The following is a 14,219-nucleotide window of genomic DNA, read 5'->3' as shown; positions in this document are numbered from 1 at the left end:
TCCTGGTATCGGCAGATAAATACCAAGCTGCAATGCCTGTATTATAGCGAATTACGACGCAATGTTCATTACATATATCTTGTGTATTTTATAAAGGCTGCAGTCGCCACAGTGCCTGTTACTTTGGACACGCACGTATGTGTGGTATCAACGTTCGATACCACACTTGTTAGGGTTACAAGAAGACAGGACTATAACAAACACCACACAATTGATTCAGTACATAAAATGCATACAAGTTTCAGACAAAGCCACCCTCCTGTCATTTGATGTAGAGAATACGTATTCCAATATACCAATAACTGAAACAATAAACATTGTAGAACAAAATCTTATTGACACACAGCACACTTCCACATGAATATGTCAAAGACACAGTCAGTTTTCTAGAGCTAATAACAGAACGTAATTAATTTCAGTTCTATAATGAATTCTATTTGCAAAGGGAAGGATTACCAATGGGATCTGTAGTGTACGAAACCATAGAAAACATATTTATGAACCATGTAGAACAGATTGTATTCAAGAAAATAGTGCCAAAGAGGTACAACATCCTATACTGGATTAGATATATGGATGATATCTTGTGCCTGATAGATGAACCAAACAATAAAATTGACCAGCTACACACAGACATAAATTCTGTTCATGATAATTTTACAATAGAGAAAGAGCAAAATAGACAGTTACATTTTTTGGACATCACCATAAAGATTCAAAACAAAGAACACACATTTGCCATATACCGAAAACTGACAACAACAGACACAATTATACAAGGGACATCACAACAAGCCAATTCTCAAAACCAGGCAGCACTTAGGTACATGCTCCACAGACTAAACACAGTAGAATTACAAAACAGAAATGACTACTGTAATACAAATAGCCACAAACAATGGATACAAAGAGAACTTAGTAACAAAGCTGAACAAGAGAATCAAGAAACAGAAAAGAACAAACACCCAACTGTCACGAACTCAAGGACAAAGTCACACACAAACAAATACACGAAATACAAGAACAGAAACAACACAAAGTATGAAAGAGACGGAAAGTAAAAGATGGTACACAATGACATACAACCACAAATACACACACAGAATATCCAATATTTTCAAAAAACATGGCATAAAAATAGCACACAAAACCAACAACTCAATTCAGAAATACTTCCCAAAAACAATAGGAAAAATTGATCTGTATCAGAAATCAGGAATATACCAACTGAAATGCAATACATGTGATGGAAGATACATAGGTCAAACCAGGAGGACATATGACACCAGATACAAAGAACATGTAAGAGCATGGAAGTATAGGACAAATCGTTCAACTTTTGCATAACGCTTACACCAACACAAACATAAAATTGCAACCAGAGACACAGACAAGGAAATCATAAGGATAAACAGCGACAAAAAACATCTCCTCACCTTATAAGAAAACTACCACATCCAAAAAACCATAACAGGACACAAACAACTCATAAATGATCAGATCAACTTGGCAAACCACACATTCTTTAAACTGACTGACATCTTAATATAACATTAAAAGTACATATATAACCACAGGCTCCATTTACCACTACCATTTTCATTTTCTCCGGGATCTGTACCATTATCACTGTCCAGGCCATCCCTGTCATTCCTCCCCCCCCCCCCCTCCTTGGAGAAAAAAAAACACCACCTCTCTCACGTCTCTACCAACATACAAGAAAATTTCATTAACACTCTCTCTCTCTCTCTCTCTCTCTCTCTCTCTCTCTCTCTCACACACACACACACACACACACATACACACACACACAAAATCGTTTTATAGGTCGGCAACACTTACAACGTGAACGAAAACATACGAATAGGCATAAACACTGTAGCAATGATGTACGAAAAGCAGTTAAGGAAGTCAATTATAAATAGTGCAGAGCAGGAAATAACGTAAAATGCCAAAAACTGCAGATGTGAAATGAAGGCTGTCGGCATCAACCACTGCTAGCAAGAGGGGAAGGTGCAGACTATGTAAAGAAACACCATAAGTAGCTAACAGACCTACTTCATAAAGAAGACGCTGTTTTTAACCTAAAAGAATAAAAATAAAATGTACAAACCTGTGTATCCAATTTACAGTACACCACAGAAGATGCTTTGTAAATAAAAGCGAAACGCTTCTGGTGTAATTCTTTTTAAATGTATTGCAGTCAGCTCGATACAGATAACCTATAATAACAAAGGGTCCTAATACTTGATCATAATTCAAGCACACCAGCTGAGAGTCGCCGATTATCTGAGACTGGCGAGCCAGAAGGATTTTCATCACCCTAGACGTGATGCGGCAACTGGAAACACAAACTTGCATGAAATGGCTTCATACACGTACAATACAAGCTATAGCAAAATAGTCGCGGCCACACTGCAGTAAGTAACCCCCTGACAAAAGTGCTCATTACTGCCACACGATACTTTATGATAGGGACGAAATTACTGTTCCGCCTATACTCTCTACATTGCATCCTTTGAAACGTTCCTTCTCGTGCAAATTGACGAGTGCTAATTTTTGAATCTTCTTCCACACTAACCAATACTATCCCGTAAGAAACTACTGTGAAGGCAATACTGGCCGGAGTGGCCGAGCGGTTCTAGGCGCTTCAGTCTGGAACTGCGCGACCGCTACGGTCGCAGGTTCGAATCCTGCCTCGGGCATGGATGTGTGTGGTGTCCGTAGGTTAGTTAGGTTTAAGTAGTTCTAAGTTCTAGGGGACTGATGACGTCATACGTCAAGTCCCATAGTGCTCATAGGCAATACTGTAGATTTTGTAACTCGTAGAATAGCTTTCTGTGGCTTCAGCTGTCCAATTTATAGCACGATTCTGCGCTCTGGACTGGGGAACACCTGTGGCAAAGCTTCTCTGTACATTCGTTCCTCTTTCCGGACACTATTGTCTGCTAGACCACATATTACACACATTTCTACAAGTTCCTGTAACTAGTACTCCTCCATCTTTCGAACCAGTCACGAACTATATACAGTGATAGACTTCATCCCGGACCCTTTACAGGCTACCGTGCGTTGTGTTATAAAGTAGCGCCGCAAATGTTGGGCAGACAGGAGTCTGTTCGTAATGAAGCATTGTTTTCTACTAGCATACTCGGGACATCCGTGGGTAGTGCATGCCAGATGGTACTCCCCTCTGCAGCACGTTTTAGAGCGGGGATGTACGAGTACAGACCGCGGGCTACATGCGGCCGACCTTCCGTCTGATGGCGGCCCACTCCTCACCGTTTGCTTATGTAGAGTGGGATGAAAAACTGCTTGCATGCCCTTTACCCGTCGTAATTAGTCTCATCTTACGTAAGCCTCCAGGCTTCAGTGGCCGTTGTCATTGATTATAGAATCTTCTTATTCGTTATGACGCGTGAAAGTTTGAAGAGGAATGCGACGCGGTCCAGCAACACAGAAAATTTTTTCTTAATTTTATCTTGTATTTGTGCTTCCTATGAGAGCGATACTTGGAGTATTCTTCACTTAACACTATTTCTTCGAACTAAAGAATGATCACAAAGTCCCATTACTTCCTATGTACACTGTTCAGTCACATTGACGTGATCATCTTTCAAAAGCCAGACTAACCACATTTTGCAGTGCGGAGCACAGCGAGACGGTCAGGAAGAGGGTCAGTGAGGTTCTAGAAGATGCCTACAGGGACGTGAGGCTGTGCCGTGCCGACTCTTGTCCCGTGACCAGCTGCGCTAGGCTTCTCGGCTGAGGATCCCTGGTGCGAACAGCCTGATCGAGGTGGGATTCTCGACAGGATTTAAATTTGAGGAGTTTGGTGGGCAGAGGAGTTGGTAGACTTATCCCGGTGCCCTTCGAACCGAGCACATACGAGATGCGACAGTAAAGTAATGAGAGTGATGTGAAAAAAATGTTGCTTACCGTTTTAGTCAAGTTTAGTGTTGTCCCCTTAAAAGTAGTGCCCTTCTGATTGTACACACTTTTTCCAGCACTTCTGCCATTGGTGCCAACATTTCAGGAACTCATCTTCTGTAATATCCTTCAAGACCCTCGTCACAGTTTTTTGGACATCTTGTATTGTTTGAAAATGGTGTCCCTTGCCCGCCGTTTTGACTCTTGGAAATAGAAAAGAGTCGCACGGAGCGATATCTGGTGAATAAGGTGGCTGTGGTAGTACTGAAATTTGTTTTGGGGCTAACAATTGCTGTACTGACAGAGCAGTATGGGATGGCGCATTAGCGTGATGCAGAATCTAATTATCAGCAATGTTGGCACGGACACGAAGAACTCTATTACGAAGTCTTACTAAAATTTCTTTGTAGTAATATTGGTTAACTGTTTTGTCCAGGAGGCGTCCACTCTTTATGAACATTTCCCTTGGAATCAAAGAAGCACATAAGCATGCATTTCACTTTTGACTTTGACATGTGAGCTTTTCTTGTCTGGGTGATCCCTTTGAGCACCATTGCAACTTTGGCGTTTTGTCTCTGGATCGTACTGAAAAAACCAACTTTCATCACCAGTGATAACAAGGCTCAACAATTCTGGATTGATTTCCGTTTGCTCTAACAGTCAGGCTGCCACATTTTTCCGTGTTTCTCGCTGTTGTGGTGTGAGATTTTTGGGGGACCATTTTTGCACAAATCTCTCTCATAGCAAGATCTTCAGTTATTATTTCATGAACCGTTTCTCGACTGATGTTCAGTTCTCCTGCAATCATTTTCACAGATAATCTTCGATCAGATCGCACGAGTTCACGTACCCTGGCCAAGTTGACATCCGTCCGTGAGGCTGATGGTCGTCTACTGCGGTCTTCATGTTCAATATTCGTTCTGCCTTCACTAAACATTTTATGTCGACAAAAAATTTGAGATCTTGACGTAACCTCCTCCCCAAAAATCTTCTGAAGCGCACCGTAAGTTGTCGTCGCGTTTTCACCCAATTTAACGCAAAAAGAAATGGCATACCGTTGTGCAATATTATGCGGTTCCATTTCAGTGACGAGAGACACAAACACATGTTAACTTATTACAGCACAACTCACGACTAAGCAGTTGCATCGATGTGCCACTTGGCCTAGAAGCAGCTTATAGACCAAGGTCAAAGATATTGTTCCTACGCAAGGATGCAGGGTTGCGACATCTTGCAAAGAAAATCAGTCTCATTACTTTATTGTCGCACCTCGTACACTGCGAACTGTGTGACATGTTGTATTGTCCTGCCGGTAGACGCCATCATACCGAGGAAAAACAAATTGTAGTGTCGCCAAGGCTAGATGCATACTTGTGTTGATCCATCGTTCCTTCCAGAATGACGAGATCACCCAAGGAATGTCCTCCTGCCTGGACCCTTCATACAGTTCTTGCAGAGTGTTTTCTTTCAGACGTTTCACGTCCTACACGCCAACGGCCATCTGTTCAATGGAGCACAAAATTGAGTCACCCGAAATGGCCACCTGTCACCGTTCAGTCGACGTCCAGGTGCGGTATTTGCAAATACCAATCAACCTTCGTCGCCAGTGAACACCAGTCACCACGGATGCTAAGCTAGGTGTCTGCTGCAGAGGCCCATATCCAGTAACGATCACTGAACGGTGTTTGAGGAGACACTGTTGGTAGCCTCTTGGTTCATCTGAATGGTCAGTTGCTTAACAGTTGCACGTTTACACACCTATACACATCTCCACAGCCATCATTCAGCTCTATCATCTATGGTGACAATTGCCTCTGTATCAGTTTTGGATAGAGCCATTTGGTCAAACACGTGAATACATCACAAACTTAGCTGTTTAGGAAATCGTTTCATCCTTGACCCGAAATCCAATGCTCATGCCCTTTAGGGCGTCAGATAAATCGCTCAGTTCCGGCTTTACGACAATGACTACACTGTTTTCCACGTAACCCAGACATCCTCCATACACCTCTGCTAGTAGTGCTGCCGCCTGCCGTCCTGGAGTGATTTCCGACGTCGAACGTAGGTGGTACGCACATTGATGTAACTGGATCTTGTATTACACAGGTTTCAAGGTACTGTTTCCTATAGTTGCAGCTGCTCATTTACAGGGTGGTCCATTGATCGTGACCGGGCCAAATATCTCACGAAATAAGCGTCAAACGAAAAAACTACAAATAACGAAACTTGTCTAGCGTGGAGGGGGAAACCAGATGGCGCTATGGTTGGCCCGCTAGATGGCGCTGCCATAGGTCAAACAGATATCAACTGCGTTTTTTTAAACAGGAACCCCCATTTTTATTACATATTCGTGTAGTACGTAAAGAAATATGAATGTTTTAGTTGGAACACTTTTTTCACTTTTTGGTAGATGGCGCTGTAATAGTCACAAACATATGGCTCACAATTTTAGACGAACAGTTGGAAACAGGCAATTTTTAAATTAAAATACAGATCGTAGGTACCTTTGAACATTTTATATCGGTTGTTCCAATGTGATACATATACCTTTGTGAAATTATCATTTCAGAGAAGGCATGCTGTTACGGCGTGATTACCTGTAAATACCACATTAATGCAATAAATCCTCAAAATGATGTCCGTCAACTTCAATGCATTTCGCAATACGTGTAACGACATTCCTCTCAACAGCGAGAAGTTCGCCCTCCGTAATGTTCGCACATGCATTGACAATGCGCTGACGCAAGTTCTCAGGCTCTGTCGGTGGATCACGATAGCAAATATCCTTCAACTTTCCCCACAGAAAGAAATCCGGGGACATCAGATCTTGTGAACGTGAGGTTTATGGTATGGTGCTTCGACGACCAATCCACCTGTCATGAAATATGCTATTCAATACCGCATTAACCGCACGCGAGCTATGTGCCGGACATCCATCATGTTGGAAGTACATCACCTTTCTGTCATGCAGTGAAACATCTTGTAGTATACATTGCATACATTGCACCATTTAGATTGCCATCGATAAAATGGGGGCCAATTATCCTTCCTCCCATAATGCTGCACCATACATTAACCCACAAAGGTCGCTGATGTGCCACTTGTCGCAGCCATCGTGGATTTTCCGTTGCCCAATAGTGCATATTATGGGGGTATACGTTACCGCTGTTGGTGAATGACGCTTCATCGCTAAATAGAACGCGTGCGAAAAATCTGTCATCGTCCCATAGTTTCTCATGTGCCCAGTGGCAGAACTGTACACGACGTGCGAAGTCGTCGCCATGCAATTCCTGGTGCATAGAAATATGGTACGGGTGCAATCGATGTTGATGTAGCATTCTCAACACTGACGTTTTTGAGGTTCCCAATTCTCGCGCAATTTGTCTGTTACCGATGTACGGATTAGCCGCGACAGCAGCTAAAACACCTACCTGGGCATCATCATTTGTTGCAGGTCGTGGTTGACGTTTCACATGTGGCTGAACACTTCCTGTTTCCTTAAATAACGTAACTATCCGGCGAACGGTCCGGACACTTGGATGATGTCGTCCAGGATACCGAGCAGCATACATAGCACACGCAAGATGGGCATTTTGATCACAATACCCATACGTCAACACGATGTCGACCTTTTCCGCAATTGGTAAACGGTCCATTTTAACACGGGTAATGTATCACGAAGCAAATACCGTTCGCACCGAGGGAATGTTACGTGATACCACGTACTTACACGTTTGTGACTGTTACAGCGCCACCTATCACAAGGCGAAAAATGTGGTCCAACTGAAACATTCGCATTTCTCTACGTACTACACGAATATGTAATAAAAATGGTGGTTTCGATTTTAAAAAACGCAATTGATATCCAAATGGATATCAACTATGGCAGTGCCATCTAGCGGACCAACCATAGCGCCATCTGGTTTCCCCCTTCAAGCTAGACGAATTTCGTTCTTTGTAGTTTTTTCGTCTGATGCTTATTTCGTGAGATATTTGTCCCGGTCACGATCAATGGACCACCCTGTATAGCGTGACGTGACGAAAGCCGTGTGATACCTTTCAACAGCGTGTCGGATGTCCTTTTGCCCGGTGTAGTGCAGAAACTCGACGTGGGGTGGACTCTTGCAGAAATATTGAGTTATGCTGCCTGCATAGCCGTCCACAAATGCGAAAGATTTGGCGGTGCAGGATGTTGTGCACAAACTAACCTCTCGATTATGACCCATTAATGTTCGATGGAATTCATGTCGAGTGATGTGCCTGGCCAAATCATTCACTGAAATTGTCCAGAATGTTCTTCAAACCAATCGCAGACAAACTGTGGCCCTGTGGCATGACATCGTTGTTTGGGAACTTGAGTCCATGAATGGCTGAAAATGGCCTCCAAGCAGCCAAACATTGGCATTTCCTTTTTGTATCCCCAACCTTATTGACAGGAGGTCTTGGGGATCACGGCTGTTCCACTATTACGAGTATAAGAAAATGAAACACTTGCACCCGTTCTTACTTATTACACTACTGCCCATTAAAGTTGCTACACCACGAAGATGACGTGCTACAGACGTGAAATTTAACCGACAGGAAGAAGATGCTGTGATATGCAAATTATTAGCTCTTCAGAGCATTCACACAAGATTGGCGCCGGTAGCGACACCTACAACGTGCTGACATGAGGAAAGTTTCCAACCGATGTCTCAGACACAAACAGCAGTTGACCGACGTTGCCTGGTGAAACTTTGTTGTGATGCCTCGTGTAAGGAGGAGAAATGCCTACCATCACGTTTCCGACATTGATAAAGGTCGGATTGTTGCCTATCGCGATTGCGATTTATCGTATCGCGGCATTGCTGCTCGCGTTGGTCGAGATCCAATGGCTGTTAGCAGAATATGGAATCGGTGGGTTCAGAACCGTAATAAGGAACGCCGTGCTGGATCCCAACGGTCTCGTATCGCTAGCCGTCGAGACGACAGACATCTTATCCGCATTGCTGTAATGGATCGTGCAGCCACGTCTCGATCCCTAGGTCAACAGATGGGGACGTTTGCAAGACAACAACCATCTGCACGAACAGTTCGACGACGTTTTCAGCAGCAGGGACTATCAGCTCGGAGACCACGGCTGCGGTTACCCTTGACGCTGCATCACAGACAGGAGCACCTGGGATGGTGTATTCGACGACGAACCTGGGTGCACGAATGGCAAAACGTCATTTTTTCGGATGAATCCAGGTTCTGTTTACAGCATCATGATGGTCGCATCCGAGTTTGGCGACATCGCGGTGAAAGCACTTTGGAAGTGCGTATTCGTCATCGACATACTGGCGTATCACCCGGCGTGATGGTATGGGATGTCATTGGTTACACGTCTCGGTCACCTCTTGTTCGCACTGATGGCGCTTTAAACAGTGGTCGCTACATTTCAGATGTGTTACGACCCGTGGCTCTACCCTTCATTCGATCCCTGCGAAACCCTACATTTCAGCAGGATAATGCACGACCGCATGTTGCAGGTCCTGTACGGGCCTTTCTCGACATGTTCGACTGCTGCGCTGGCCAGCACATTCTCCAGATCTCTCACCAATTGAAAACTTCTGGTCAATGGTGGCCGAGCAACTGGCTCGTCACAATACGCCAGTCACTACTCTTGATGAACTGTGGTATCGTGTTGAAGCTGCATGGGCAGCTGTACCTGTACACGCCATCCAAGCTTTGTTTGACTCAATGCCCAGGCGTATCAAGGCCGTTATTACGGCCAGAGGTGATTGTTCTGGGTACTGATTTCTCAGGATCTATGCCCCCAAATTGCGTTAAAATGTAATCACATGGTCGTGCGGTAGCGTTCTCGCTTCCCGTGCCCGGGTTCCCGGGTTCGATTCCCGGCGGGGTCAGGGATTTTCTCTGCCTCGTGATGACTGGGTGTTGTGTGATGTCCTTAGGTTGGTTAGGTTTAAGTAGTTCTAAGTTCTAGGGTACTGATGACCATAGATGTTAAGTCCCATAGTGCTCAGAGCTATTTGAACCATTTTGTAATCACATGTCAGTTCTAGTATAATATATTTGTCCAATGAATACCCGTTTATCATCTGTATTTCTCCTTGGTGTAGCAATTTTAATGGCCAGTATTGTACGTAGCTACCAGTTTCGACGCTTCAGTGCACCATCTTCAGACGTTAGTTGATTCTGAAAGGGTTCTCACGATTCATGTATACGCTGCATCAGTGGGCAACAAAACTGGTTTACGCTGACTGTAACTGTGATGTCTGCATTCCAACCGTCAATTGCCAAATGTAGGCGATGTCGTGATGTTAGCAAAGATACTCGCGTCTGTCGGCTGTTGCCATAGTCCACATTTCGCAGAACTGTCCTGACTGATACGTTCGTTGTAATTTCCACATTGATTTCTGCGGTTATTTCACGTATTACTGCTTGTTTGTTAGCACTGAGAACTCGACACTAACTCTGCTGCTCTAGGTTGCTACCTGAGGGCTGTCGGCCACTGCGTTGTCCGTAGTGAGAGGTAATGTCTGAAATTTGATATTTTCGGCACACATTTGACTCTGTGGATCTCAGAATACTGAATTCACTAACAACTAGCCGCAACTACCATTCCGCATTCAAAGTCTATTAACTGATTTCGTGCGTCCATAATCACTTCGGAAACATTTTCGCATGAATCAGCTTAGTAAAAATGACAGCTCCGTCAACACATTGCTCTTTTACACCCTGTGTACGTGATACTACGGCCATCTGTATATGTGCATATCGCTATCCCATCACTTTTGTCACTTCGTTGTACATCTAAATGATGGCTGATTAGTCCATTTACGCTTCGGAGGAACGGATCGTAATGACGACGTGGGTTCTCGAACGACCCCATACAGGAAAGACAATTAGAGATAGCACGAATCACTGTAAGATTTCAGAATCCTTCCTCACCAAAACTAACAGTTTTACTGTGAGAGAAAAAGCTCTTCACTGCGTAAAAGATAAGCCACCGCCCAGTACGACCATAGTACGACTGGAAACGTATGTGAGCGATTCGACGTCTGCCGAACGTTTGCCAAAAAAGTTCGTTCGTAAGCGGTCAGAGGATCTAGGAGTCCCACACTCGACATTACAAAAACACATGAAGTATGATTTGAAGATAAAAGCATTTAAACCTTCGTTTGTCAACGGACTGGGTGATAATTGACACATAAAAACGACATAAGGCGTAAGTGCGAATGCTTAATGTCTTTACAGCTCTTCCTTCAATGTGGAATTGTTTTCCCCGAACGAGCGGGCAATATATCGCGGTGCAAAACCGAGTAACACTTATTTCTGGAGTAAAAAAAAAATTACGAAGAGTTTGAGCACAATTCACCACATGTCTTGATCTGTGGAGAAATGGTTGCAACACACCTGTTAGGTCCATATTTCTTTGACGGTGCTGTGAAACACACTGCGAATCTCATCATGTTACGTTTACTCCTCATCTACAAGACTGGGGACTTATGGACTTATCTGTCGCGTATGATTCCAGCAGGATGGAGCCCCAGCCCATTATGCTGTTGGCATTAGAGAATATCTCAATGAGGTATTTCTTAATAAATAGATTGGACAGGTTCTGTCCATTTGCCTACATCTTTGGAGTGACCATCCCGAAGTTCTGATCTATCATCTTGTGATAATCTATTATGGGGATTCATCAATCAGAAAGTTGCTGCCACACATTACGAGGCAGTTGACGAACTTAAGGATGCTGTGCAAAATGTATTTACTGCCATCAAGCCAACAATGTTGAGGAGAATTTCATATCGCCCATGGAGGATATTCATACTATATTCTGAAAACGATACTGTACATAGACACTCTGCAATAACTAATAGAGAATAGTCACTCTACCTCAAAGTGTCGTCTGCTACAATCCCACATTAATACAATGACGCCATCTGTGAATATGTGGACACACCACAGAGGTTAATGGGGCATTGTGATCACTCTTATAAGTAGGTTTTGGCGGAATAGCTGATACCTCTTCACGTGTATGCTAACCCAATGACGCTCTCCCGTATTTCAAACGAGTCTGTGAACACTGGTGTCGCCCTTATTTGTATATATACAGCATCCTCTGTTAGTCCTATTCGGTATGAGTCTCACACGGTTGAGCAATATTGTAGAATGTGTACCATGAGTGTTTTGTAAGCAACCTTCTTTGTTGGCAAATTAGCCTATCTGTATCCCACCAACGAAACGAAGTCTGCCAACTGCTTTACTTAGTACTGAAACTCTGCGTTAATTCCACTACTTACAGCCAGCTATTTGTATGAATTGCATGTTTATTATTTTGACTACCTGAAAAACTTGGAAATTTGTGGTAAGTTCCTGTGGGACCAAACTACTGAGGTCATCGGTCCCCAGGCGTACACACTACTCAATCTAACTTACGCTAAATACAACACACACACACACACACACACACACATCCCCAAGGGAGGACTCGAATATCCGTGGGGCGGCGGGGAGGTATGGAGCCGCGCGAACCGTGGCAAGGCGCCCTGGACCGCATGGTTGCCCTGCGCAGCTGACTCCTGATACTACAGTCGTAAGATATTGCGTAAACAATTTACTAAAACGCAGTTCACTCAAGACCTCGTGCCGACTAAAATGATCAGTTCCAACCATTGACTGGACTCGCATTCGGGAGGACGACGGTTCAATCCCGCGTCCGGCCATCCTGATTTAGGTTTTCCGTGATTTCCCTAAATCGCTCCAGGCAAATGCCGGGATGGTTCCCCTGAAAGGGCACGGCCGACTTCCTTCCCTAATCCGATGAGACCGATGACCACGCTGTCTGGTCTCCTTCCCCAAACAACCAACCAACCAACCAACCATTGAGTCCTTATCTCAGTGTTCTCAGTTTAGGATGCTCTTCGTCAGTACGGTTCTAATCCGACGAGATTGAGAAGCTACATGGATGACACAATCCAAAGTGCCGATTCCCATATATACTTCTACGATGGAGCTAAGCAACAAAATAAAGGGCTACTATAAATTATTCATACGTTATGAAAGCTCTATATTTTCCAAAGCATTACATGCAGAAGTATGATTGATGCGTAAATAGAACCATAATCTGACGAAGTTTACATTTTTCACTCCACATATTTCCGGTGAGTGCTCCTCCGATCACACGACACACGTCCAAGCGATAGTCACGTTCGTTCCATTCCTTATGCTGCAACATCCGGCCAATAGTCGTCACATCTACGTTGATGCGTTCTCTGAGTTGTTCCATTTTTCTTGGGAGTGTGGGTACGCAATCACGGTCCTTAATGTGCCCTCAAAGGAAAAAGTCAGAGGTCGTTGGGTCAAGCGACCCTGAAGGGAGGTTGGAGGAGGGAGTGAGGCAAGGGAACAGAGCCACATCACTTCACCACTACACCCAATGCAGCGATGCGGAAATTTGTCGTTCAGGTACCGACAAGCATAGATGCACTAATAAGGAGGTGCCTCGTCATTTTAGAGGTTGAAATTCTCGGAATCAGCAGTCATTTATCGAAACAACCACAACTGCAACATGCAGAAATAACAGTTACCCATAACAGGCTTCTCACAGAAGTAAAATGGTCGATACAGCTTCGTCTGTGTCACTGCAAAGAAAACGTTAACCTCCGGCGAATCTCGTTCAAGCGCCATAATTTCATGAAGATTTTCAGTGCCCCACACTCCGACAATTTTGCTTTTAACCTTACCAGGAAGGTTGCTTCGTCGCTGAGTATCAGCTTGGAGGCGAAATGTTCATCCTGAAGTACTTCCTGCATTGCGATGCAAGACCGATGGCGTCGCCCGCCATTTTCCAACGTTAATTGTTGCACGAACTGCAGACGGTGTGAAATATAACCGCTGTCGCAAAAATCTTCCGCACAGTTTGTTACGGTATTCCATGCCCGTGGATCGTGTGGGCCGTTGAGTTTTTCGACCACGTACGAAACTCTCCCCCCTCGCGGTTCTAGGCGCTACAGTCTGGAACCGCGCGACCGCTACGGTCGCAGGTTCGAATCCTGCCTCGGGCATGGATGTTTGTGATGTCCTTAGGTTAGTTAGGTTTAAGTAGTTCTAAGTTCTAGGGGACAGATGACCTCAGAAGTTAAGTCCCATAGTGCTCAGAGCCATTTGAACCCCCTCACACACACACACACACACACATTCCACGGTTGTATTTGGCTCTCTAGGTCAACCGGTACTTATCTGTTTACAGAGACCATCAGCGTCCCTAAACTGGTGATAACAACGGACAACGTGCTGTA

The 14,219-nt window shown here is 44.3% G+C and overlaps 1 protein-coding gene across 1 annotated transcript in view; it reads right to left on the bottom strand.

The window, feature by feature from the left end:
- The window catches only part of LOC126484022 (5-hydroxytryptamine receptor 3A-like), a 139,955-nt gene that overhangs the window by 90,547 nt on the left and 35,189 nt on the right, over positions 1–14,219 (bottom strand). The gene's annotated exons all lie outside the window — the stretch shown is intronic.

Source organism: Schistocerca serialis, chromosome 6 (assembly GCF_023864345.2).
Source record: "Schistocerca serialis cubense isolate TAMUIC-IGC-003099 chromosome 6, iqSchSeri2.2, whole genome shotgun sequence".
Classification (NCBI taxonomy): Eukaryota; Metazoa; Arthropoda; class Insecta; order Orthoptera; family Acrididae; genus Schistocerca; species Schistocerca serialis.
Note: the sequence above shows the minus strand (reverse complement) of the source record. Positions and strands in the feature narration are given on the sequence as shown.